Below are 26,051 nucleotides of genomic sequence, written 5' to 3'. Positions count from 1 at the left end.
AAGTAATTCACTGTGCAAACTGCATTGAGATGCTGTGCAGAGATGTGATAAAGCGCTATATAAATGCAAGTTATTCTTTGTTTGGAAAACAGTTCAGGAAATTTGCTTTTATACACACGAGGGGTTAATTTTCTGACTTTATGTAAAATAGTGCATGACGCATTTGAATTTCTGATATGCGCTCCCAGCAGCCAAGGCCTCCTGCCTGAAGCAAATGGATAGAAAATTACTTTTGTTGCATTTTTAGTTTTATATTATTTTAGTGTTCATTAAGTTGATTGATTTTGTGCTGCAACAATGTTTTTCAACTCTTGTCACCCAGTGTCCCAAATCAGACACTCACATGTCAAGTGCTATAACTATTTCCATAATAGGCACCTAATGTGCAACTTCATACATAACATTTTATTTTGTATATAGATTTTTCCTTTGCAAATAGTACACTATCAGAATGTATACCTGAGACTTTATTTTCAATTTAAAATCGTGGGCTTGATACAGATTAAAGCTGCTTCCACTCACTTGGCTCAGTGGTAACACTGTCATCTCTGAATCATAAGGTCACAAATTCAAGCTCTACTCCAGTGATGTCATTACATAACCTAGGCTGATGCTCCGGTAAAATACTGAGGGAATGCTACATTAATTAGAGGTGTTGTCTTTCAAATGCAATGTTAAACAAAGTGTCCTCAGGTGAACTTGAAATTCAATGTGTTGGCCATTATTTATCCCTCAACCAACATCACTAAAAATATATTATCTAGTTACGTTCAGGAGGTAAGATTCCTCTTCTAACAAGCACATTTACTAGTTTTACTCGAGATTATTAGCTCTTGTTAATAGAGTGAATTATCTGTACCTATGGATTGATTCATCCATTAGTACAAAGTTTAGCTAAATATAATTTAAACAATTTACAAGAATGTTTAAACATAATAAAATACTACTGCTGATAGAATGCAAGAGTGATAATGCAGTTGTTTTGTAAAGCATTCAGTTTTTTTTTTAGCATGGTTCTTTGAGGGAGTTGCATGTCTTGTCGATAAAGGGGAACTGGTGTATGTATTGTACTCAGATTTCCAGAAGGCATTTGATAAGGTGCCACATCAAAGGTTATTGCAGAAAATAAAAGCTCACGGTGTATGGGGTAACATATTGGCATGGGTAGAAGATTGGCTAGCTAACAGGAAACAGACAGTAGGCATAAATGGGTCATTTTCTGGTTGGCAAGATGTAATGAATGGTGTGCCGCAGGGATCAGTGCTGGGGCCTCAACTTTTTATAATTTATATAAATGACTTAGATGAAGGGACCAAAAGTATGGTTGCTAAATTTGCTGATGACACAAAGATAGCAGGAAAGTAACTTGTGAAGAGGACATAAGGGGGGCAACAAAGGAATATAGATAGGTTAAGTGAGTGGACAAAGACCTGGCAAATGGAGTGTAATGTGTGAAAATGTGAAACTGTCCACTTTGGCAGGAAGAATAAAAAAGCAGCATATTATCTAAATGGTGAGAGATTGCAGAGCTCTGAGATGCAGAGGGATTTGGGTGTCCTACTCCATGAATCGCAAAAGGCTAGTATGCAGGTACAGCACGTAATTAGGAAAGCTAATAGAATGTTATTGTTTATCGCGAGGGGTATGGAATACAAAAGTTGGGAGGTTATGCTTCAGCTATACAGGGCATTGGTGAGATCACATCGAGAGTACTATGTACAGTACTGGTCTGCTTATGTAAGGAAGGATGTAAATGCATTGGAGGCAGTACAGAGAAGGTTTACAAGACGAATACCTGGAATGGACGGCCTGTCTTACAAGGAAAGATTGGACAGGCTAGGCTTGTATCCACTGGAGTTTAGAAGAGTAAGAGGTGACTTGATTGAAACATAAGATCCTGAGGGGTCTTGATAGGGTGGATGTGGAAAGGATGTTTCCCCTTGTGGGAGAATCTATCAGAGGGTCGTGAATCTTTGGAATTCTCTTCCTCAAAAGGCAGTGGAAGCAGAATCTTTGAATATTTTTAAGGCAGAGATAGATAGATTCTTGATAAGCAAGGGGGTGAAAGGTTATTGGGGGTAAGTGGAAATGTGTAGTAATAAGTTCAGCCATGAACTTATTGAATGGCAGATTAGACACGAGTGGCCTACTCCTGCTCCTAATTCATATGTTCGTATAAAAGACTTTGCATTGCTACATTTTTAGTTGCTTTATATGTAGGGCAGATTTATAAAGTTAATAGACAACTTTATTGATTCTTGTTATGACTGAGGTAGGAGGAGTGCAATGTCTTTCTCTAGTTCTACTTCTCCACAGGTCACAACATATATTTAAATATTTACCTAGTTACCAATACAGTCAATTATATACTCTATTTTTATTTCAGAATAAAATTCACCAACCAGGTTTCTTTAATATACAATAAAATTATTAATTTATTATAAAACAGAAATTATTCAGTAAAGATGCAAAGCTTTAACACACAGATTGAAATATAAAAGTTCCCTTCTAAAATTAGCCCAACAAACACACACACAAACCAGTTAAAAAAAAAAAGGTTTTCTCTGCAGAGCTCTCTTTACAAAAACGACAAAAAAATACTTTGGCCAAATACGTTAATTCTTGAAGGAAATGGATAAGCTATGGATGACGTCAGTTGTCCCATAATTCTGGTGTCTACATACGCGTAGACGGCAGTCACTGGGATCTTTTTGGAGCAGTTCTATTCAGGTGATGCCGAGGCTTAGTCTGGCAGGATTTCCAGGAGTAATGTAGCATCAGGGGTTTCAGCTATCACACTGGATTCTGGAGAAAGGATGAGCTGGTGTCTTCTCTCTTAGCAGGCTGACCTCCAACTGACTCAAAACAATATCCAAAACGAAACCAACTCTTGACATGTCACTTCTCTGTAAACAACTCTCCCTAGTCACCAAGGTGCTTGCTGTTTACTTAGCTGAAGAAATGTGACTTCCAGTAAGTGTATTTCTAAACCAAGTCCCAACATCCCTCCAGTGACCTGTTTTTTAAAAAAAGTCCAGCATCTATGTAATCTTTGCAGCCTTCCAAAGGAATCCATTTCCACAATTTTAAAACATGAGTCCTCACAAAATATTAAAAAAATTGAAGTACTTTCATAACACTCTTTACTTTGCCACAAACAGCTCCATGCCTCCAACCCTTCTTACCTTGCATTACCAAGCCTCTCCTCACTCCACACATCATCGTAAAATGTGTTTTTGTCAGCAAATTCTGGCAGCTGTCTGGCAGGCAGATGTGAATGTTTCGGCTATCAGAGGCCAGTGGTCAGTGTAATATTTGGGTTACTATACTCTTTGCACTGAATATAGAGCGTAGTCTGTGGATTAAGGTAACTGGAGTTTATTTACAAATGTCTATCATCTAAGGTTGCCACTATAATACTCCTCACCCGAGGCTCTGTACAATCCGTGTCATCACATCCTGTAATGATGCTTCCAGTCTATTTACATATCTACCTAGCAACAATCTACATCACATGATACTACATCTCCCCCCATCAAGTCTATGACTTCACTGATCAGGTTAAGTAATGTCGTGGTGTTTTCACGATTCCACCACAATGCGTTCTCCTTTCACTTGAAGAAGTTTGGGCTTTAGAGTCTCTTAGTTTTTCTTCTTCACTTTCTTGATTTTGAGTGGAACTGTTCAATGACTCTAGTTCTCTAGGTTGTCCTCTGGGTTGTCTGCTGATTTTCATATCATCAGTTCACCAACTCTCTCTAGTGACTGATTCTCTTGCATTTCTTCCATTTGTTTCTTCTGTGGAACTGATACCAATAATCTTATGTTCCTTCTTATCATCCCCTAGTCAGTCTGGCCAAATTATGATCTTGGATATGGTGGTTTCTCAATCACTTCTCGGTATCTATTCTGGTCTTTAACCCAAACCAATTCTCCAGGTTGGATGACTGACAGATTTCTCATTCTGTAGTGTCTATCATAACTCATAGCTTGAACTGACTGCTCTCTATCCTCTCTCTCCCTCACTTTTTTCAAGTTTTCTGCACTAATTTGTGGCTTTAGTGTACTTGAGAGAATAGGAAGTTGTGTCTTCAATCTTCTTCCCATTAATAATTCACATGGGCTAACCCATTTGAAGTGGCGTAGATTGGTAGCTTAACAGTGCCAGCTGAAAATCTTCATTTCTCTGCAATAACATCTTCACATCTTTCTGCTTCTCCATTGGCCTGCGGGTACCTCGGTGAACTGGTGACATGAACATATCGTATGTTTCAGTAAACTCTTTGAAACTTTCGTTCACAAATTGCGGCCCATTGTCAGATATCACAATACCCCTGAAATGTTAACTCTGCTTCTCTCTCCACAGATGCAGCCAGACCTGCTGAGTATTTCCAGCATTTCTTGTTTTTATTTCATAATACCTGGAATGCTGTGTGTCGAAAAAAAGTTCTCTTAAAGATTTGATCACAGCCTCTGAAGTCTGGCCATGTAGTAGCTTAACTTTAACCCATCTCAAGTAATAGTCAATGACAATAAGGAACATCTTCCCTTTATGCTCAAAGAAATCCATTCCTAGATGCTCCCATAGTCTGGATGGAAACAAGATGACATGAGTGGCTCTCTCACCTCTTGTCTGGTAGTACCACATGTGATGCCTCTGGATACCATTTCTTTGATATCTTTTGATATACCAGACCACTATACTAAGTTTCTGGCTCTTGCTCTACATTTAGTGATTCCTAAATGACCTTGGTGTAATTTCTCCAAGCTATCCCAAACGCTTGGGATGACCAATCTTTTGTCGTAGACTAGAAAATCATCCAAAATACTCAGATGATATTTCCTTAAAACTGGGTTATGCGGCATATATGCTGGCCAACCATTTTGACAACATTCTGTTATTCTATCGCATACCTCATTTTCTTGCTGCAAGTTTTTGATTTCACTCAATTTTTTAGCAGTTGCCAGTAAATTCTCTTTTATTGTTAAAGCAAAGATTTCTACTTACTCCAGAAATAAGACATCTCTTTCTTCAGGTCTTTCAGTTGTTGCTGTTGATATTGCATCTGCTGTTTCCCTGGAACATATTCAGTCATTGTATGCTACGTCATTAGTCTTAGTCAAAGCCTCTGTAACTCTGGAGGTAACTTTGCTCTTTCAAATTCAACAACGTCACGAGTGGTGTTTGTGGTTGGTTTCAATCTTGAACTTAAGACCCAATATGTAATCCAAAAAGTTTTTGCATGCCCATGTTGCTGTCAATGCTTCCTTCTCAATAACTGCATATCTCTGTTAGGTTCCAGTTAACGAACGAGAAGCGAAATACACAGGCCTACATCTTCCATTCTTCTGGACTTGAAACAAGTCTACACCTAATCCTGTTGCTGATGCATCTTCCACAATTATGGTCATTAGCTCTGGATCATAGTGTGCTAACACCTCTAACAAAGTTAACATTTCTTTGAATTTTCTCAAAGGATTTTTTCTGGCTTTCCCCCTAACATCAGATATTACTGCTCATTTATAGTAGCTAAATTTGGTAAGAATTTCCCTACCTGATTCACCATTCCCATGAATGTTTGTAGTTCTGTTATGGTCTTCAGTTCTGGGAAATCTTTTATTGCCTTCATCTTCTGTGGATCTGGCTTGATGTCTGACCCATCAATTATGTGACCAAGGAACCTCACTGCTGTCTGTGAATATACACATTTCTCATTTAACGTGAGACCTGCTTCTTCTAGTCTTTGTAATACAGCTCTTACCCTTGTGTCGTGTTCTTTCTGGTTTGCTCTGTGAATGAGGATTGTCCATGTGACAGACTATATCCTCTAAGCCTTCTAGGATTCTTGACATTGTTCTCTGAAAGATCTCCTGTGCCAATGTAATACCAAATGGTAACTTGTTGAAACAGAATCTCCCAAATGGTGTTATATATGTTGTCAACAATTTAGACTTTGTCCAACTGTAACTGCCAGAATCCACTGTTTGAATTTAATTTCATAAATCTGGAGCTTTTTTCCAGTTTTGCTAAACTTTCAGCCACTGATGCCATTGGGTGGATCTCTCTCTCCACTGCTTTATTAAGTTGAATGAGGTCTACACAGATTCTTATGGATCCATTTGGTTTCTTTACTGGAACCATACCAGAACACCATCTGATTGGTTTAGTTACTGCAGATATGACTCGTTGGTTCTCCATTGCTTCTATTTTTTTTAACCTTTTCCAGGAGTGAGTGCGGGACCTTTCTCACTGTGAGTAAACACACAGGCACTGCCTCTTTTCTCAGAGTGATGTGATATGCTGTCTTTAATTTTCCCAATCCTCTGAATAGCTTCGGGAATTCTTCCCTATAATCTCTCATTTGATTCTCTTGTCCCTTAATTTCTTCTACCCGACATATCAGTTGTAGGTCAACACACGCCCTCCTCCTGAGTAATGAACAACTCTGATTCTTAATAATATACAGTGTTTGGGAATCTCTTTATTCTTGTATCTTAAAGTCGTTCTCAGTTCCCCTATAAGTTTCAGCTCTATGCCTCTAGGCCCATATAGCTTCTTGTTTGTTGTTCTAAAGCTTCCCTTTTTTAGCCATGGTTCCTTATCTGATAGAACAGAAACCGCTGCTCCTGTGTCTAACTTAAAGCTAATTCTATTTTCTCCTATCATGATATCTGCTGACTAGCAATTTTCATTTGCTCCTTGTATTTCTCCTAAGAAAGGAGTTTCAATCGTTTGCTCATCTTGTAACTTATTTATTCTCTTGTTTAAATGATTTGTCCCTGGGATTTTGTGAGGCTCCGGGAGGCAGGGTCAGAGGTGAGGGATGTCACAGAGTATTGCAACGGGTAGCGGTGGTGGTGGGGGTGGGGGGGGGTGGTGCTGCGGGGCGGAGTGCCTGTTACCCGGCGATCTTCCTGGGGCGGGATAGGCCAACGATGGTCTTCCTGCCCAGAGGCCAATTGAGGCCCTTAAATGGCCAATTAATGGCCAGTTGAGGGCCTCTTCCCGTTGCCTCTGGGATTTTAACAGTGGCGTCGGGGGGGGGGGGGGGGGGGGGGGGAAGGGCCTCCACCGCGAGGGGAAGACACCTTGTAAAACAAGGTGCCCTCCCTGCGGGCTTGGGAGGGGGTCTCTCCTTCATAGGTAATTTGTGGCCCAACGGAGGACCCCCACCAGGACAACTTTACCCCTGGACAACCCCCTCCCCTGGACTGCACAACCACCCTCCCACCCCACCTCACAGGGGCCTTTCAGACTGGTCCCGGCAACCACGCCTCACTTACCTCTGTTCCGGGGTTCCAGCACAGGGCCTGGGACCGAGGCCTCTGCAGTACCAGCAGCGGTCACCGCTCCTGGTGGCGGCCGCTACTTCTGAGCTGCCAGCCCTCTGATTGGCTGGTAGCTCTTGGAGGCAGGATCCCCATCCCTTTAAAGCCTTTTCAACCTGGTGCCAGGTGCCCCACCTCCAGCACACAATCCAGCCAATGTTGCTTTCATTGTATCTTGCAGGTCGCCATTCGCAGGAGACCGCAGACCCCAAGAAACCAATGACATCCTCTGAGGATGAGGAGCACACAGAGGATGCACCATCCCACGATTTTCCTGCACCTTTGACCAGTGCAGATGCTTTCACCTTGGTAGGAATCCACTCAGCTTTACAATCAGGGTCACAATCTGGTGCGAGCACAACACACGCACCTGAGAGGCTGGCTGAGACAGCCGAGGCCTCTGACAGTCAGAGGACTATGGGTGGCCAGGCCCATGCTGAGCCCCAGGCTGATGATGAGCCTCTGGTTTTGGCAGCACAGGACATGCTGGAGTTGCAGAGGGAGATAAGGAAACTTCTGGCAGAGATGCCAGAGGCCATGCATAGCCTTAAGCGGACAGTGTGGGGGTCCATCTGTGCCATGACTGCTGCCATGTCCCAGGCATGTGACGCATGGATTCATCCATCGAGAGGATGGCGACCCTCTTGGAATGCCACATTTCACAGATGCACAGTGACCTGCAGACCCTTCCTTGGCCATGAGGTCCACTCAACAGTGACAGGACGAGAGAAGGACCAGGAGGCCAGAGAATGTTCCAGCTCCTAGTCCTTCTCTGGTGAGCAGGGAGGCTCCAACGAGAGAGAGGAGGAGAAGATGCACTCCACATCTTGGGTCTCCCTTCAGGGCAATTCGTGTGCACACTGACTTCTCATCCCCTCTGCCAGTGAGCCAAGTTCCAGCAGCTGCGACTCCTGAGAGCCCTCCTGCACCAGTGCAGGAATCCTTTAGGCAGCCGGGGCCCCCAGGCCTCAGGCACCCAGAGGACAGCCGCCGAAATCATGCCAAGCCAAGGGGCATCATGGTCAGCTGCCTGCCTCCAGTCCAGCTGCTGTCGCAGGGGTTGTACCATGCAAGAGCACACACAAACGTATAAAAAAGACAGCTTGACACACATGGGTATTCACAGGTGAAACAGATATCTCATGTTTATCATAATTAAAAGTTCATTGGTGCAAATCTTCAGACTTTATTGATGGATAACCGCATTCCACCATTCAAAAGCTTTACTGCATTGGCAAAGTGACCACTGACGTCAATAACATGCCACTGAGCATGATTGTTTCAGTACTCAAATGATGTTACATGGGCACTGGCTGAATTGCTTGTTGCCTTTCATGCTAGAGGGCAAGATAGTATGGAGGCAGAAAACTTGACTACATGCATCAGAGTGAGATTTGGGCAGAAGTATATTTATTGCAAGTCATTAATTTTGGAAACACTCCATGATAAGGCTCTGCCTTACCTCCCTTGCACGCTGCTCAAGATGTCTGCCCTCCATCACTCTGCTAGGATCTTCCATGGCTGCTTAACCTTGTGTGCCCTCTGTGTCCTGCTCATTAGAGGAAGTTTCATACTCCCACATGTCTTCCTCTTGCAAAGCCTCTCCCCTCTGTAGTGCTATGTTATATAGAACGCAGCAGACCACAATGAAATGCTCAACCTTCTGTGGTGCATACTGAAGGGCTCCACCAGTTCTATCAAGGTAGCGGAACCACATCTTCAGCATACCAATGGCCTGCTCACTGGTCGCTCTGGTGAAGCCGTGACAGGTGTTGTAATGCTCTCCTGCATCATTGCTGAAGTTCCATACAGGCATCAGAAGCCATGTCCTCAATGGGTAGCCCCTATCCCCGTGAATCCACCCTTGAAGGCGAGCGGGGGGAGTGAAAAGCTGTGGCTTCTGGGACTGCCGAAGTATGATTGAATCATGCCAGCATCCCGGGAAGCAGACACTCACTTGTAGGAAGTGCTTTGTGTGGTCATATACAAGTTTCACATTAATGGAATGAAAACCCTTCCTATTGATGAAGGCAGCTAGTTGGTCTGTGGGAGCCTTGATGGCCATATGCATGCAATCGACCACACCTTGGACTTGTGGGAATTTCACAATGGCCCCAAATCCAATGGCTCTCTTGGCCTGACTCTCAGGATCTGTCCTGTAGTGCACATAATCCTCGTAGCCCTCCTGAACAGAGCATTGGTGACCTCCTTGATGCAATGGTGCGCTGCGGAGTGAAAGACCCCACTTATGTCCCCGGTGGATCCCTGGAATGATGCAGAGACATAAAAATTTAGGGCCATGGTAATCTTCAGGGCCACAGGCATAGGGTGACCGTCAAAACCCATTGTTGCAACTTGTCACTGAGCAGTGCGCAGAGGTCTGTGACAGCCTCTCTGGACAGCTGGCAGTTCCGCTCAGACATCTGCAGGTATGTCACACGAGTTCTATATACTTACTGCTTTTTCTGTGCTCTTTGTTACATTCTTGGCTACTGCTACTCACATTTGGGAGGCTCCTCTTCCGCTGCAGCTGCCTCTTCGGCCAGCCTTCGGCGGATTCGCTGAAGCACAGCACGGGGATCCAAGAAAACAGGATGAATCATACCCATCTCTACCCTCCTTGGACTTTCGGCTTCTTTCAAAGGTTAAATTTACCTATCTGTGCAAAGAAATGTTAGAATTTTGTTTACGGGAAGCCTACATTAGCTCCATTGTTTGGATTGATGTTAGACCCGTAACATTTCCAAAAGTGCAAGCCATCATGAGCAAACCAACAACATTTCAGTGCCCTGCACTGGCCTTCTGAAAGAAAACTATCTCTACACTTGCAGAGTTCTATTAATAGCATCCCTCTCCCCCAGCCGCACCACCGACAGACAATGCAGTTGCTGAGTTCTTCCAACCAACCACTACCCCTAGATAGCAGCGGTAAAGTAAATTACCCTTTCCACTCACCTCAATGCTGCAAGCTTTATAAAGATGTGAATCTGAAGGCACGTGAGTGCCACATGCTCAACACAGAATTGCAAATGCCTGGTAAGCTTGCTATTAATTACACTCAGACGTATGCTAAAGAGTGTTTAACATACATAAATGCCAATGCCGTCATGGTAGTGCGAAAGTGCTGCCACAGCACTTTGCCACCTCTGACAGAATCAAAACACAGTATTACAGCCTCAAGTTCTGTGGCAGATGACTCCATGCCAATTCTTTTTTTTATTCATTCATGGGATGCGGGCATCGCTGGCTAGACCAGCATTTATTGCCCATCCCTAATTGCCCTTGAGAAGGTGGTGGTGAGCTGCCTTCTTGAACCGCTGCAGTCCATGTGGGGTCGGTACACCCACAGTGCTGTTAGGAAGTGAGTTCCAGGATTTTGACCCAGCGACAGTGAAAGAATGGCGATACAGTTCTAAGTCAGGATGGTGTGTGACTTGGAGGGGAACTTGCAGGTGGTGATGTTCCCATGCATTTGCTGTCCTTGTCCTTCTAGGTGGTAGAGGTCGCTGGTTTGGAAGATGCTGTTTAAGGAGCCTTGGTGCATTGCTGCAGTGCATCTTGTAGACGGTACACACTGCTGCCACTGTGTGTCGATGGTGGAGGGAGTGAATGTTTGTGGATGGGGTGCCAATCAAGCGGGCTGCTTTGTCCTGGATGGTGTCGAGCTTCTTGAGTGTTGTTGGATTTGCAAGTGAAGCGTATTCCATCACACTCCTGACTTGTGCATTGTAGATGGTGGACAGGCTTTGGGGAGTCAGGAGGTGAGTTACTTGCCGCAGGATTCCTAGTCTCTGACCTGCTCTGATGGTATTTACATGGCCACTCCAGTTCAGTTTCTGGTCAATGGTAACCCCCAGGATGTTGATAGTGAGGGATTCAGTGATCGTAATGCCATTGAATGTCAAGGGGAGATGGTTAGATTCTCTCTTATTGAAGATGGTCATTGCCTGGCATTTGTATGGCGCGAATGTTACGTGTCACTTATCAGCCCATGCCTGGATATTGTCCAGGTCTTACTGCATTTCTACACGGACTGCTTCAGTATCTGAGCAGTCGCGAATGGTGCTAAACATTGTGCAATCGTCAGCTAACATCCCCAATTCTGACCTTATGATTGAAGGAATGTCATTGATGAAGCAGCTGAAGATGGTTGGGCCCAGGACTCTACTCTGAGGAACTCCTGCAGTGATGCCCTGAAGCTGAGATGACTGACTTCCAACAACCACAACCATCTTCCTTTGCGCTAGGTATGACTCCAATCAGCAGAGAGTTTTCCCCCTGATTCCCATTGACTCCAGTTTTGCTAGGGCTCCTTGATGCCATACTTGGTCAAATGCTGCCTCCTTGTCAAGGGCAGTCACTCTCACCACACCTCTTGAGTTCAAATCTTTTGTCCACATTTGAACCAAGGCTGTAATGAGGTCAGGAGCTGAGTGGCCCTGGCGGAACCCAAACTGAGCATCACTGAGTAGGCTATTACTAAGCAAGTGTCGCTTGATAGCACTGTCGACGACACCTTCCGTCACTCTATTGAGAGTAGACTGATGGGGCGGTAATTGGCCGTGTTGGACTTGTCCTGCTTTTTGTGTACAGGACATACCTGGATAATTTTCTACATTGCCAGGTCAATGCCAGTGTTGTAGCTGTACTGGAACAGCTTGGCTAGGGACGCGGCAAATTCTGGAGCACAGGTCTTCAGCATCATTGCCGGAATATTCTCTGCCCCTGACCTAAAAGCTCGCATTCCAGAGAGCATAAAATTCAGCCCATCAATCAGTAATATCCCTTTCTTTTACATAGGAAACATTTTACCTCCCTGGCTGGGAAAGTATCCCACCAATGTCTCTCTCAGCCACACCTTCTACAATTCAGTGTTCTCGCCTTTGAATGCCTTTCCCACCTTTCAGGCTTTTTGGCAACTTTCCGTTCCATTTTATTCACAACATCAACTGACTCTGATGTCTTTGAGATCGGATTCTATCTTCTGTAGCTTTCATGACTTCAGCATGAATAGTCTGCTTCTCATTGATTTCTTGGGTTATGAGAATGTCATCTGCACACTCCCCCATGGCATATAACAATGTACTGTCCTGCTTTTAGTCTGCCTCTAAGCTAAACCCAATGCAGAACAGTACCTCTTGAACTTCTGGACCCATTTCGGCAACACTTCGGCTTGCTTCGTACCTGTTACTCGCTCAAAGGCCTCTGGCAAGGGCAATGACAATGACTTTTTCATCTTCTTCTGTTTTCTCAATGTTCCTTTTGATGTTATCATTTCTTCTCTTCTATGACCACTTTTCCGCTGCCACCATGTAATATCTGTGTACTATACTCTTTGTACCAAATAAAGGTAGGGTTAAGGTAACTGGAATTTATTTACAAATATCTAGCATCTATGGCTGCCACGACAATACCCCTCATGCAAGGCTCTGTGCAATCTGTGACATCACATCCTGTAATGATCCTTACAGTCTATTTACATGTCTACCTAGCAACAAGCTACATCACATTATACTACAGTCAGCACCAAAGAAAGGCTCGCCAGCAAGCAGCAGGAAGGGGGTTGTTGAAGGATCTTGTGGGAGGGAAGGTAGTGGGGGAGTCCAGGTCAGGGGAGGGCATGAAACCCTTGTGGGCCCTGGAAGGGCACTCCTGCTCCTCCTGGCTTGACAAAGGAAAGTTTTTAACTTTGCTTGGAGGGCATAGAGTCATACAGCACTGAAACAGGCCCTTCAGCCCACTGAGTCTGTGCTGACCAACAACCACCCACTTATACTAATCCTACATTAATCCCATATTCCCTACCACATCCCCACAATTCTCCTACCACCTACCTACACTAGGGGCAATTTACAATGGCCAATTTACCTATCAACGTGCAAGTCTTTGGCTGTGGGAGGAAACTGAAGCACCCAGCAGAAACCCATGTGGTCACAGGGAGAACTTGCAAACTCCGCACAGGCAGTACCCAGAACTGAACCCAGGTTGCTGGAGCTGTGAGGCTGCGATGCTAACCACTGCGCCACTGTGCCGCCCCACATTTCATTCTCCCGATGGCTGGTGATCTGGTTTTACCTGGTGGGAAAGCTGTAATGCCTTTCATGCTCAGGCCTGGGTTAAAATGTGGTCAGATTCCATTGATGTCCTGATTTGCATTAATTCATGAAGCACCAGACTGAGACTGGAAGGTGCCTCATCTGTCACCAAAGCAGCAGTGGTAAAATCAGAAATAGTCAGGAACTGAGTGGGAAATAGAGTCTCCTTATTTTTACTACTTGCCCACTCCATTTCTTGCTGAACAGAGTGAAAATTCGCACTTCATCCCAAAAATGTCTGCATGTTAAAATTACAAATTATAGGCTTAGATATTGGTAATGTGGTATATTAATCGTGGAGCATGTATTTAATGATGTCATTACATAATGCATATTAAAGAACTACCATTTTGAGCAATTCTAAACAAGAACAGATGGTTGGATGACTTGTCACACATTTGGAAGGCGAGTTTATTTTCAGTAATTATGCAATTCATACATGCAGATTTGGATAGAACAGATCAAACGAGACAAATTAATTTGGAACGTGTCAAGTCAAATCTCTGTGGAAGAGTAAAGTGATAATATTGCAATTTACTCACAGAAAAAAAAAATTCATATGCAACTTAAATTTAACAAATCGAAGTATTTGAATGCTGCAACAAATGACCCTAAAATTCCAGTGAATTGGTAGCATGCAAATGGAGTGGATCTCTTTCATGGGAGGGGCTAAAATTTGGAGAGGAGAGAGGACCCGCTGGTTTTACCTCCTATTTAATTTTACCCTAAATTCGGTCCAAAGTGAGTAAGGGTATGTGATGCACTCACACAAATAGAATATCTTCTGATGATTAAAGAGATCCTGGAGGCAATCTGATCACTGCCTCTGATGACAGTCCCTGGACCAGATAGGTGTCTGGAGAATTTGATAAATTGTGTGCAGCACTGATTGTCTCCATTTTCTTGAATGTGTATAAAGAAGCATTAGAGAGATAGATGTTACCTAAAGATCTTAGGTCACACTAACAGTATCCTTCTTAAGGACGGTAAGGATCTAGCCTGCACCAAAGTTTACAGACCCCTATTTTAGATAAGTACAGTCTGAAAGATGCTGACTGTTAGACTAGCCCTGTTTAATTTCCAGGTGAGGTTTGTTTGGGTAGATTAACAATATGTTGAATTAACTTTAATTTTAACATGCACAGCACATGGAAATGCTTTTTAGTATGTGCAACAAGCCTATGACAGTTGTATGGTTCAAAAATTTTGATTTGGGGAAAGATTTCTTAAATAGGTTTATATCTTGAATATGGAGATCAGAATCTTGGTGGCTGACTGTCAACTTCAGTATAACTTACCAGAAAGACTTCACATGCTTGATCCTTGTCCCTTTTGCTATGTATGTTATTTTGGAATCTTTATAAACAAACATTCATAAATTCAGGGGCCTATGTTTGCTCTGAATCATATGAATCCAGTGCCTACGGGGTCATGGATTTGGTGCTGAGGGTAAGGCTAGATGAGAAACCCTGAAATACGTGTTTCCTGGAAGTCCTTCAGTTTTCTTGCAGTGGCCTCTGGTTTTGGTGCTCCAGGAACCTGTAGTTGCAAAAAATGGCATTGGCCCACGCCATCACCATGTTAGAAAGGGAGATAGTGCGAGCGTCCCGTGCATGCATGAGCCAGAAGCAGAGTGGGCAGATTGTGATGTCATTCAGTCTCGAACGCTAATTTATGCGCGACATGCCATTTTGCACTTTGCAGGTCCTGTCAACACCCTGCCCTAAACACACACAGCTAAACATTAATTCAGCTGCATGCACCCCCCCCCCCACCCCCACCCCCACCTCTGCCTCCACCAGTGCTATTTAAAGGGATCATCATGCAACTTTGAGGCCAAAATCTTTTGCTGTTGCAGAGTTAGTGGGAGTACTATGTATTTTGTTGTTGGAGGAGCTCACATAAGTTCTTTCAGCTGGAAGGGAGTGGTGCTGGACCTTTGCAAGGACTGCTGTGGATTTGAAAGACCTCTGAGCAGAAAACTTGCAGCCAGTCATGTAGCAATAGTTGTAGTCCCTCATGGGCTGCAGCATGACAGGAAGATGGAGTAGAGGAAGCAGAAAGGAGAAGCTGCTAGCAGAGGGAGGAGGAAGAGGACTCTCAGCAGAAGGGCATACCCAACAAGGGTCTTCAGAGAGCACTTCTCCTGCCTCTGCCTCAGCTCAGAGCAGTGTCTGTGGCAGCTACACTTCAACAAGGGGGTGGTGACTGAACTGTGTCTGCTCCTGCAACCGATCCTGCAACCTCACTGCAGGATGAGGATGGCGCTGCCATTGGCCATCAAGTTTACTGTTGCCCTCAATTTCTATGCTTCAGGATCCTTCCAAACCGGACCCATTGACATCACTAATGTTGTTCAGTTCACTATACATCACTGCATCAGGGAGATAACCGAGGCCTTATACGCAAGGAGAGGGGACTTCATTGTCCTTTCTTTAAGCAGAGAAAAGCAGGAGATAGCTTGTCGCTTTGCCAGGGTAGTGGGCTTCCCAATGGTGCAGGCAGCCTTTGATTCCACACACATGGCGCTGCGGGTTCCACATTTCAATGCGGGGGTTCACCGGAACTGCAAAGAGTTCCACTCCTTGAATGTGCAGTTGATGTGCGACCGTGCACAGAACATCATGCCAGTGAATGCCTGAAATCCTGGAAAAAGTCACAATCCTGTGCCCGTCAGTCATTCCTGCCATCTTCAAGTTACCATGGTGAACCAGAGGCTGGCTGCTCGGCAACAAGGGTTATACACTCTACACATGGCTGATGACTTCCCTCTGCCATTTGACTACATGTGCCCAGTGCTCTTACAATGAGATCCAAGTGACAACTTGGAATGCCATGGAGCAGACCATCGGTGTCCTCAAGTGAAGGTGCCATTGTCTTGAGTGCTCAGGGGCAGCCCTCCAGTACTTGCCAGAGCATGTCCCGTGATTTGTAGTGGTCTGCTGCATCCTCCACAACCTGGCAATCGTGAGGGTGCAGTCCTTGCCATCAGGGCTTTAGCTACCACTTCATGAAAAAGAAGGGAGGAAGCATTCAGGCCATCATTGCTCCGGATGGGCTGTCCATGAGCATCTCATAAGGCTCCAGTACGCATGAAAAAATCCCTAGATCACCTTTCACATTACCCCAGCTTATGATCCCTCTGTTCGGAACAATCACAGTGTCCTCTTGGCCAAAATCCTTAAATAAAAGCCACAACAAACGAAATATTCCACAACAGCTTTATCCAACAGCACTTCCAATAATACAAGCAATATTTAATTAATCACCCTTATGCTTTCCTTTAGTGCGTGTCTTGCGGGTGCCTTTGCCTGTCCTAGTGCTCCTATGCAGTGCTACCCTAATGGATCATGGAAGGCTGTTGACTTTCAGTGAAGCAGATTGCAGATGGTCTTGCAGGATGTCCTCGAGCAGCTCTGGGCCTTAAGGGCCCAGCTTCAGACTGCACCACCTTTGCATGGGTGGCAGCACTCTGGGATAGCTGATTGATAGGTAACAAGGGCACTGAAAGAGGACAGCAGGTTTGTGCACCACAGAGGCATTCCCGGGTGATCCTTCAACAATCCTAGTAATCTGCTGCAGCACAGATTGCCGGGCTGCTGTGAGAGCCTACAAGCCCCTTTGAGCACTGGTATCCACAATCATGATGGCAGCAGTCTGAGCCTGCATGGCAACAAGTAAAGATCTCATGACTTCAGTTTCAGCTTCCACTGTAGCACCTCCCTATGCTGCAATGGAAGCTGACACATTGGCCATCAGACACTGCATCACAGGTGGGTCTGCAAGTGCTGTCATGGAGTTGGCCACCACTGCCGCAGTGGAAAGGACGGGCTCCAAACTTTGTGCGAAACCCTGTGCCAAGTTGGATCCAGACTCCTTCGTGCTCCTTGACAGTGGCAAGAGGCTCTGTGGCAGGCCTGCCAATGCACCGAGCATCTCAGTGTGCATGCCCTTCAGCCTTTTCCTGCATGCCGTCCCATCAAAGTCCTCATCTGAGTCCTCTGCAGCAGAACCCTTCTGCGAGCACGGCCTCCAGGGAGCTGGCACCCATGCTATCCTTTCGCCTGGCCTTGCTGCAGCCCACCTGTGCCTGATGACTCACCACGTGCAAATCCCAACTCTACACTACCCTCCAACGTATGCACAGTGCCCGTTTCTGAGCTGGTGGCTGCATGTGTCAGATCAGGTTACTGTTACAGTGCTTCTTCATAAGACCTGTGCTCTCGCTCACTCCCATCATAGTCAGGCTGCACTGACCGGCTAGGTGCTCCTTTTTAGAAATCTGAAAACATAAAAACATAAATGCAGAATTGAGGGGAAAATAGAGTGAGTGGAAAGCAAGAGGTGCATGATCACACCAGTTGCAGCTGGTACTTCATACCGGATTGCAGGAAGAGGATTAAATGAGATTTGAGAAGGTGCATAAGAGGATTTTAGCAACACAGGTTGCAGTGGCCTCAGTGATTGCCATGTCAATAATTTGGAACACTGTCTCCTCCATGCCTTTTATCATCCAGTTCTTTGCTGCTCCCTCCAGTTATATGCCATCATGTCCTGTAAGAGAGCCAGGAGAGTGTCAATGAGTATGTTAAAATGTGTTTGGGTGATATGCCTCTCATAGTTGAAAGTATGTGGAAAGTGTGAGATGTGGGAGTGAGGCTATCAGCAGTGGTAAATGTGTGAGGATGAGGTGGAACACATGAATGTTAGGCATGAGACCCAGATGCTAGAGATTATTGATGGATGAGTGATGGGGTGGGTGCATTGAGCAGTGTGTCAAGTTGGTGGGTGGAAGATGACAAGATGTCCTTGACCACTCATGTGAGGTCACTGAACATTTTCTGGCACAGTAACCAGGTCCTCTGAGCCAGACTCCTAGTCTTGACCACCATGGTCCCATTCCCTTCGAAGTGTATGTCAGGAGGGTCTCCTGGCCCAATGTGGAAAGGTGAATTCTCTCCTCCTTTCCATTTTCATCACTAAAGCCTCCACCACTGTATCGGTGAAACTGAAAGCCCTTTCTCTGCCTTGCTGCACCATTTCTCAGCTTTCTTCCTGCTCATAAGGTCTCTTCCAACCCCTGCTAGAGCCAGAATTCGCCTCTCCTTTCAGAAGTGCAGGCTGGCTTTAGGACATGCAGGCTAGCTTTAACCCATGCTAGCCTCACACGAACCTGGGCCCCCTGCTGATTGCCCAGCTAGTCAGCAGTTGCATTTAGTGCTGGGCTGAATGCCACAATCATAGAGATGAGTGGGCAGCATAACGTTTGCGTACTGCCTCCATCACCTTGAGCAGGCGCGGGGTAATTGCGCATCGCGATCCCTGTGCCCATGAACAGACCTTATCCAATTTTTAGCCCTTTAACCTCACCAAGCTCAAACCCACCCATTTTGTTGGGGGGGGGGGGGGGGCGGGGGGTGGCGTTAAAATTAGCCACTGCATGCACAAGGTATTCTGTTTATTATTTCCATTCGTGTCTGTTAGAATAGTAGTCTATTTGTGACGGTTATCAGACTACCAAGTGGAGAAGGTCTGAAGCATTACCTTTGTCAAGATTATGTACTCCAAAGGTACATTTGAATTGATTATATACCAGCAGTGCAGAAACACAGTGCTCCTCCCACGGACAGCACAATATAACATGAAGAGAACTAGTTGGCATGGTGCATGGAACTCAACTTTTGGTGTGGCCTGAGAGCATCAGTTCAGGATAGCAAGTGCCTTTTTTTGTTGGTCCTCCAACAGGGACTGGACACACACAGGGACAGTAAAAGGAGAGAATGACACTTCAAAGTCACAGGTCTCCTTCTGAGCACAGTTTTCATGGGCCCTCATACCTTGCAAAATCAGACAAACTTACCTTTTCCAAAACCTGTAAGCACATGATATCTTTTTTGTTATCCTGCTGTAAATTCAATTGTAGATGACAATTTAGAATCTGTTCAGATGGAAATACCAAGTGACTTGTGCCACGTTAATTCCCTCTCACTGCCCCTCTGGGGAAAGACTTAAGGCAACTACAACGAATGAGCTTTCCAGACTAAATTACTATGGGACTCCATATGATTTTCAGTAGCTGAAACATATTTTCAAAAGATAGAGAGAAAAATTAAATCCTTTCTTTGGGGAGTGAAGAGATCTAGAAGTAATCTTAAAAGATTTACGGTCCACATGTTCTCAGAGGAGGTTGGACTCTTTGATTATAGGTTATATTATGGGGAATACTAGCTGACTTATTAGTCACTCTCCCTTTAAAAGGGGTACAGATGGTGATGCTTGTAATTATTAGCAACTATATGGATTACATTTTTTTAAGGTTATCTTTAGCATTGTTTTTATATTTAATCTATTTTTGTTGACTTTAAAAGATATAAGGGCAATTTGCTGACATTACACACCTGACAGGGGCACATGCCTGTCCAAAGTTCATATCAGAATTTTGGTCATGCGAGGTGCACAATTTTCCGGGACCGAAAGCGGGATCCGGGTGGCATTTTACTGGTGGAAGCTAATTAAGAGGCTGCTGCCGGGACCACACTCCATTTGAGGAAGGTGGCTCACCTTCCAGAGCAGCCAGTAAATGTAGCCGCTGCTGAGGTTGCATAAAGAAGACGATGGCGCCTCCATATTGAGGCGCCCTCGAAGGCGAGGTAATATTTTTAATTTAAGATGCCAGGCAGCAGCGATTGGTGGGGTGCATCCTCCAGTGGCAGCACCGTAACCGTGGGAGCTGGCATTGCTGCCGAGAGGTTCCTCCATGGCATGGAGCAGCCATAAAGGAGGGACCCTCCTCCCCCGGGAACCCGCTGGGAGGCCGCCACGGTTTACCTGGCGGTCTTCCCACATGGCAGCAGACCCTCCCAAGGGGCAGGAAGTGGCCGGTAATTGGGCAATTCATTGTTTTAATTGGCTGCCTGCTCTGGTCGGTGGGTGGTCGTGCTGCTGAGAGAATCCCGTGGTGGCTCCTCTCCCAGTGTCTTCCGTCATCATTTTACGTGACCTCCCACCTCCAAACCCGTTTCCAGAGGGCTGGTAAATTCCCGCTCCAAGCCTGGAAAATCAGAGGAACTCAATTAGCATGCAGTGTTGAAATGAGGCAATCACTGGATTAGGTTGACATTAAGAAATATTGTAGAATATGGCATTACAACGTATGCAGCCTCAAGTATTTATGCAAAAAGTTGATTTTAAATGTAACTGAAATGAAAAAGCTTATTTCTAATTAAAATAAATATTTTCAAATAAGCAATTGACTTCTAGAACTGGGCAGCCATTTTTCCATAGGTCTTTTGGCTAGGAAATTGGAATTTGAAACTAAGATGCAGCTCCCAATATAAGATGCTGAGTGCTGCTTTTGATGGAGCATTGAAAGGCAAAGGGAGGAAAAGATAAGCACACAGCTCCAAATTTTCTTAACATTGAGGTCTGACTGTCCGTGTAGTTGGGGCAGTGGGGAGGGGTCTGGTAATTCTGGGTCTCTGCCCCATAGAAATGAACACCAGCATTTCCTGTGGGGATGGGTTATAAGTGAACCCATGCCTGGATGTCAGACAGGCCCAGAATTTGCTTTGCAAATAATGGCAAGGCCGATGGTACTTGCTGTTATTACAGGATAAACCTGACAGCAACAAATGGCATCCACACGTGATAGTTAAATGCGGAAATCCAGAAGTTGCTGTTAGAGATACCTTACTTTTCACAGCCTGTGCGTTTGCAGACTTCACCAATGGAATCTGCATAGAGATCACTGTAATAGCAGGAACTTAGGTTAATTACCCACTAGTCTTGCTCTAAAGACAGATGAAAAGTTAGGCTTTGTACAATCATGAGTAACTGAGTTTTTAATGGCATAGTAAGTGACAATTACTGCTGAATAACCTTTCTGGCACTGAAAAATTAATTTTACATCAGTGGAGTCACACTTCCTCAGAAGAAAATTGAGGTTGCAGGGTTTTAAAATGAATTTTTTAAAATAGTTTTTCTGTTTATCTCTCTTATATCTCTCCCTTAATTCCATGTGTATGCTCTAATCTTTATTTCGCTTCCTGTTCAATGACTTAAATGTAATTTACATTTCCTGTTTCTTTTACTTCCTGCTTTGCAGTCTGCATGTATCAGTGAGTATTCTTCAATCTGGTTGGTTGAAAAGCCTTGCTGCTATTTGACCTGCTCACAGATGCCACAGATCCCTGGTAAAGGGCGCTGAATTCAAACATACACCAGATGACTGGAAGTCCCTACTGACAAGCCCACTAAAGGTTTGTGGGCAACTGTACGTGAAATGAATGGCGAAAGTCATTCCTTTGCTGCTCACAATAAAATTAGTGCCAATAAAAGAGGAATACCCTGTAGTCCTGTCTCTAGTGGCCCTAAAGAATTGTATGCCAATAAAATGCGGGCAGAAGTGGGTCCCACAAGCATGCTCCTCCAGTATCATACTTCCACAACAAGCTTTCTGGAATTTAAACATGAGGGAAATAACCTTACAGGGCTACGGGGATAGAGGTGGGGAATGGAACTGATTGGATCGCTCTGCAGAGAGCTGGCATGGACTGAATGGGCCAAATGGCCTCCTTCTGTGCCGTTATGACTATAACTACTAGCTGCATCATGAGCTGTAACATTTAAAACATGCACAGTTGGTCCTATGGAAATAGGTCTTCTTGTAAAGTGGCCAATTTGAAGTGTATTCAAAGCTTCCAGTCAGGCTTGCTGTCTTTGAGACAAGTGGCTGGTCAACACTGTATTTCCCTTTCTGTTTCTCTCTCTCCCACCATACCCCCAACCGGTTTGTATTCCAGAGGTTCCAATAATGATATGGGAAACTTCCAAAATATGCATATTGCATGATCTTGGGAGTCATCTCGAGTAAAGTTTGGATGTCACAGCGAATCATAAGTCCCACTCCACCAAAATCCCAGCAGCAGAGTGAGCTCACAAGTGTTCAGGCCACATCATTTGTTTCCCATATTACTACAGTGACTACGCTTCAACAGTACTTGATTTGTTGTGAAACACTTTGGGGTATCCTGAGGTTTTGAAAGGCGCAATAGAAATGCAAATTGTTTCTTTTTTTTTTATCTAGCATCACAAACAACACAAGGAAGGCTGGAATAAAAACAGAAAATGCTGGAAACACTCAGCAGGTCTGGCAGCATCTGTGGAGAGAGAAACTGAGTTAATGTTTCAGGTCTGTGACCTTTCAACAGATTTCCAGCAACTGCAGTATTTTGCTTTTGTACAAAGAAGGCAGCTGCTGCATTATAAGATTTTATTTGGTAAATTTAATGAATTACTTATTTCTAATTCAAGTTTTAATTAGGTAGGAGGAAGACACCTTTTTCTACATGAATATTCAAGCATAATTCTAAACTATTCTTTTAAATACTAGCTCTACTGATGTTAATTCAGCTCTTAATCTTATGCCTTCAATTATCTAAGTCCTCTGGTCTGGAACTCCCATCTAAGTATCTTCACCTACACTTCCCTGCCTGCCTTTAAAAGATTCCTCAAAAGCTACCTTTCTGAACTGTGCATTAGATTCTACTCCCCCTTGGCATCTGTGCGCTGATATACAGGCACCATATAAAGATTTAGGCCACATGATTGGGCTCCATAGCAACCGTAGATTATTTTTCAAAAAATATACGTTATTCATAAAAATTTGCAAAAATACATTACCAAACAGTTCAAAACAGTTCATATTTCTCATTCCCGAAAGTACAGTAGAGATCAGATTTCTTCCATACAGAAAAACATGAAGTGCCTCACAATCCTTGCCATTCCATTTTGAATGCAATGTACATTGGCATTACATAGTAAAAAACAGTTTGCTGCATACAGCCCAAGGAGTTTTACACGGGTTCCAGCGCCTCGGTTCACTATGGCAGGAGGACCTTATACAGTGGCCTTTCCCCATTGAGCCTTTGCGGCGGCAGCGCCAAGCTTCAGTACGTCTCTCAGTCCTGGACCTTGGAATGTGCCAGTCTGCAACACTCAGTCGTGAACAACTCTTTGCACTGGAAGACCAGCAAGTTTCGGACAGACCAAAGAGCGTCTTTCACCGAGTTGATGCTCCTCCAGCAGCAATTGATGTTTATCTAGGTGTGGATCCCTGGGAACATCCGGAGAGCACAGACTCCTGTGTTACAGAGCTGCTCGGGATGAACCTTGACAAAAACCACTGCATCTCTTTCCACACCTGCTTGGCAAAGGCGCATTCCAGAGGAGGTGGGCAACTGTTTCTTCCCCACCACAGCCACCTCAAGGACAGTGTGCGGAGGTGGTGAGATTCCAGGTGTGCAGGAAAGATCTGAGGGGAGGGTTCAGTTTTCAGTGCTATGGGTGCCATGTTGTTATGGAAATGGTGGCTGCACTGCATGAACACACTTCCAGCGTGGCCCTCGCCAAACACCATCTTGGTGAAGGTGTTAGTGCAGGCATTATGAGCATATGCCAGAAGAGTGCCGAGCAGGCAGATTGTGATGTCAGTCAGTGTGTAAAGCTGATTTGATGCGAGTGCTGCCATTTCGACCTTGCCACTCTGGTTAATGTCCTCTCTTAAACATACACAGCTAAACATGCATTCAGCAGCAGGAAGAACCCACCCACCAGTGCTATTTAATGCGGTATCTGGGCACACCACTTGCTCCCAGTCATGGGTCTGTAGTTGCAATTCCCCTTCAGGTGCAGCATGAAAAGGAGATGGTGCAGAGACAGCAAATAAGAGGGCAGGTTGCTCGCCGAGGGAATGCTGTTGAATGCCCGCTATCCTGGCAGCATCATGATGCTTTCATTCTGTGTTTCCTCCATGGGGGTGAGGACATCCAGCCATGCCTGTCCTCTGTCAGTTAGATGCTGCTGCCTCTGGTTGTGTACAACCTCGTCCTACAAGAGAGGTTGAAGCATGCCAGCGAGTGTGGAGAAATGCATTTGGGGGATGTGACTATCATAGTTAAAGAGGTGGCACTGTGTGTGAGGTGTGAGATGTAGGTGTGAAGCTTGCAGCAGTACTCAGTGTAAGAGAGGGAAATGGTGCTGTGAATGTAAGATATGAGTTGTGCTTGATAGAAAATGTTGGTAGGTGAGTGAGGGGGGGTGTGGTGCATTGAGTAGTGTGTGCATCTACTGGCTCAGTTGTAAGGATATGGCATTTGAAGATGAATTCACTGACCATGACCATGTATGTGAAGTCATTATATCTGTTAGCACTGCATCCAGGTCCTCAAACGATATTGTTTGCATTGACTTCCGTGGCTATCTTCTCCCATTCCCTTCTCATCACTTATCTGGAGGGCCACCTGGCCCCTGAGGGAAGAGCATCTCTCCCCTCCTGTAAACCTCCTGCACAAGGTCCTTGATTATTGCATCAGAAAATCTGGAACCTGCTCTGGTCATGATGCATCATCTTTACTCTTCTGTAGGTCAGACACTCGTCTCCACTGACTTCCAGTAGCTGCTGCACCCAGAATGTACCTCAATTTTAAGAGGTGCAGTCTACCTTTAAGTGGTGCTAGCCTCACATGAATTTGGACCCCCTATTTAGATGTGCAGCGACTTAACAACATGTTCCACAGTAGGTTTCACACCACTATCATTTAAATTAGCAGGCAGCAAAAGTTTCATGCTGCCTGCATTACTTTGAACGGGCACGACTTAATCGCATATCACGATCCCTGCACCCGTTTCCCGAGGCTATCAAATTTTTAGCCCTTAATGTTAAAGGCAATGTATGGTTATTGTTGTTTTATGCAGGACCCATTGCACAGGACAGAAACTGGAAAGAGTAAAGCTGGTTTCTCTCAGTTGTTTCCAAAATTCCACAGTATTAACATTACTGAACAGTACTGACAGAAAGAGAGATACACGTTCATTCTATCCAGGAGGCATGTGGCTTGTTTAAAGCTAAATATAGGTTTATACTAGAAAAGGGGCTAAGGATACTTGCAAGAGTAGTCGATTTAGTTGATTAGCACCATACACTTCCAGCCATGAGCTGTTATTTATTGCACAGAAAAAAGGCATGCTCTTTTACATTGAAAATAACAGATTACTATAAAGTACAATGATCTAAATTATGCATTTCCCATGAAGTGGACTGAATTTATTCAAATGCAAATCTATATGCAGTTGTAACATTTTTAGATTTGGCAAAAATATATGCTGGTCAAATATATACTTCAGTGCTACAAGAGAGTAAAACAGTGAAGGGATAAAAGATGTCACAGACTTCGATAGTGAAACTAGCTTTATAATATAATCCTACTCCTGTGATTCTGCACCGCCATATAATATAATCTAACCCATGTTATCAGTTCTGAGGCAATATATACCCAAAATATTGACTTCAGTTCTTTTCATCGATGCTGCCTAACCTGCTCAGTGTTATTAATGTTTTCTGTTTTTAACTTAAAATTGTACGAGTTGTAATATGACCTGCAGGCCATTGCACCTTTCCTGCTTCTCCCTAATTCATTGGTAGATCGTAGAAGATTTGTTGTTATGTGTGCCTCTGGGCTTTAATTCATAATCTGCATGGCTCTGGGATGTTGTCAGAGCTAGGATTTAATACAGCTCCCTCCTTTCTTGATCTCCCATAAAATAATCCAGAATAATGCGATTAGGAGG

The 26,051-nt window shown here is 44.5% G+C and overlaps 1 protein-coding gene across 1 annotated transcript in view; it reads left to right on the top strand.

The window, feature by feature from the left end:
• The window catches only part of slc35f1 (solute carrier family 35 member F1), a 439,716-nt gene that overhangs the window by 315,877 nt on the left and 97,788 nt on the right, over positions 1-26,051 (top strand). The window lies entirely within an intron of this gene.

Source organism: Heterodontus francisci, chromosome 3 (genome assembly GCF_036365525.1).
Source record: "Heterodontus francisci isolate sHetFra1 chromosome 3, sHetFra1.hap1, whole genome shotgun sequence".
Lineage (NCBI taxonomy): Eukaryota > Metazoa > Chordata > Chondrichthyes > Heterodontiformes > Heterodontidae > Heterodontus > Heterodontus francisci.
Note: the sequence above shows the minus strand (reverse complement) of the source record. Positions and strands in the feature narration are given on the sequence as shown.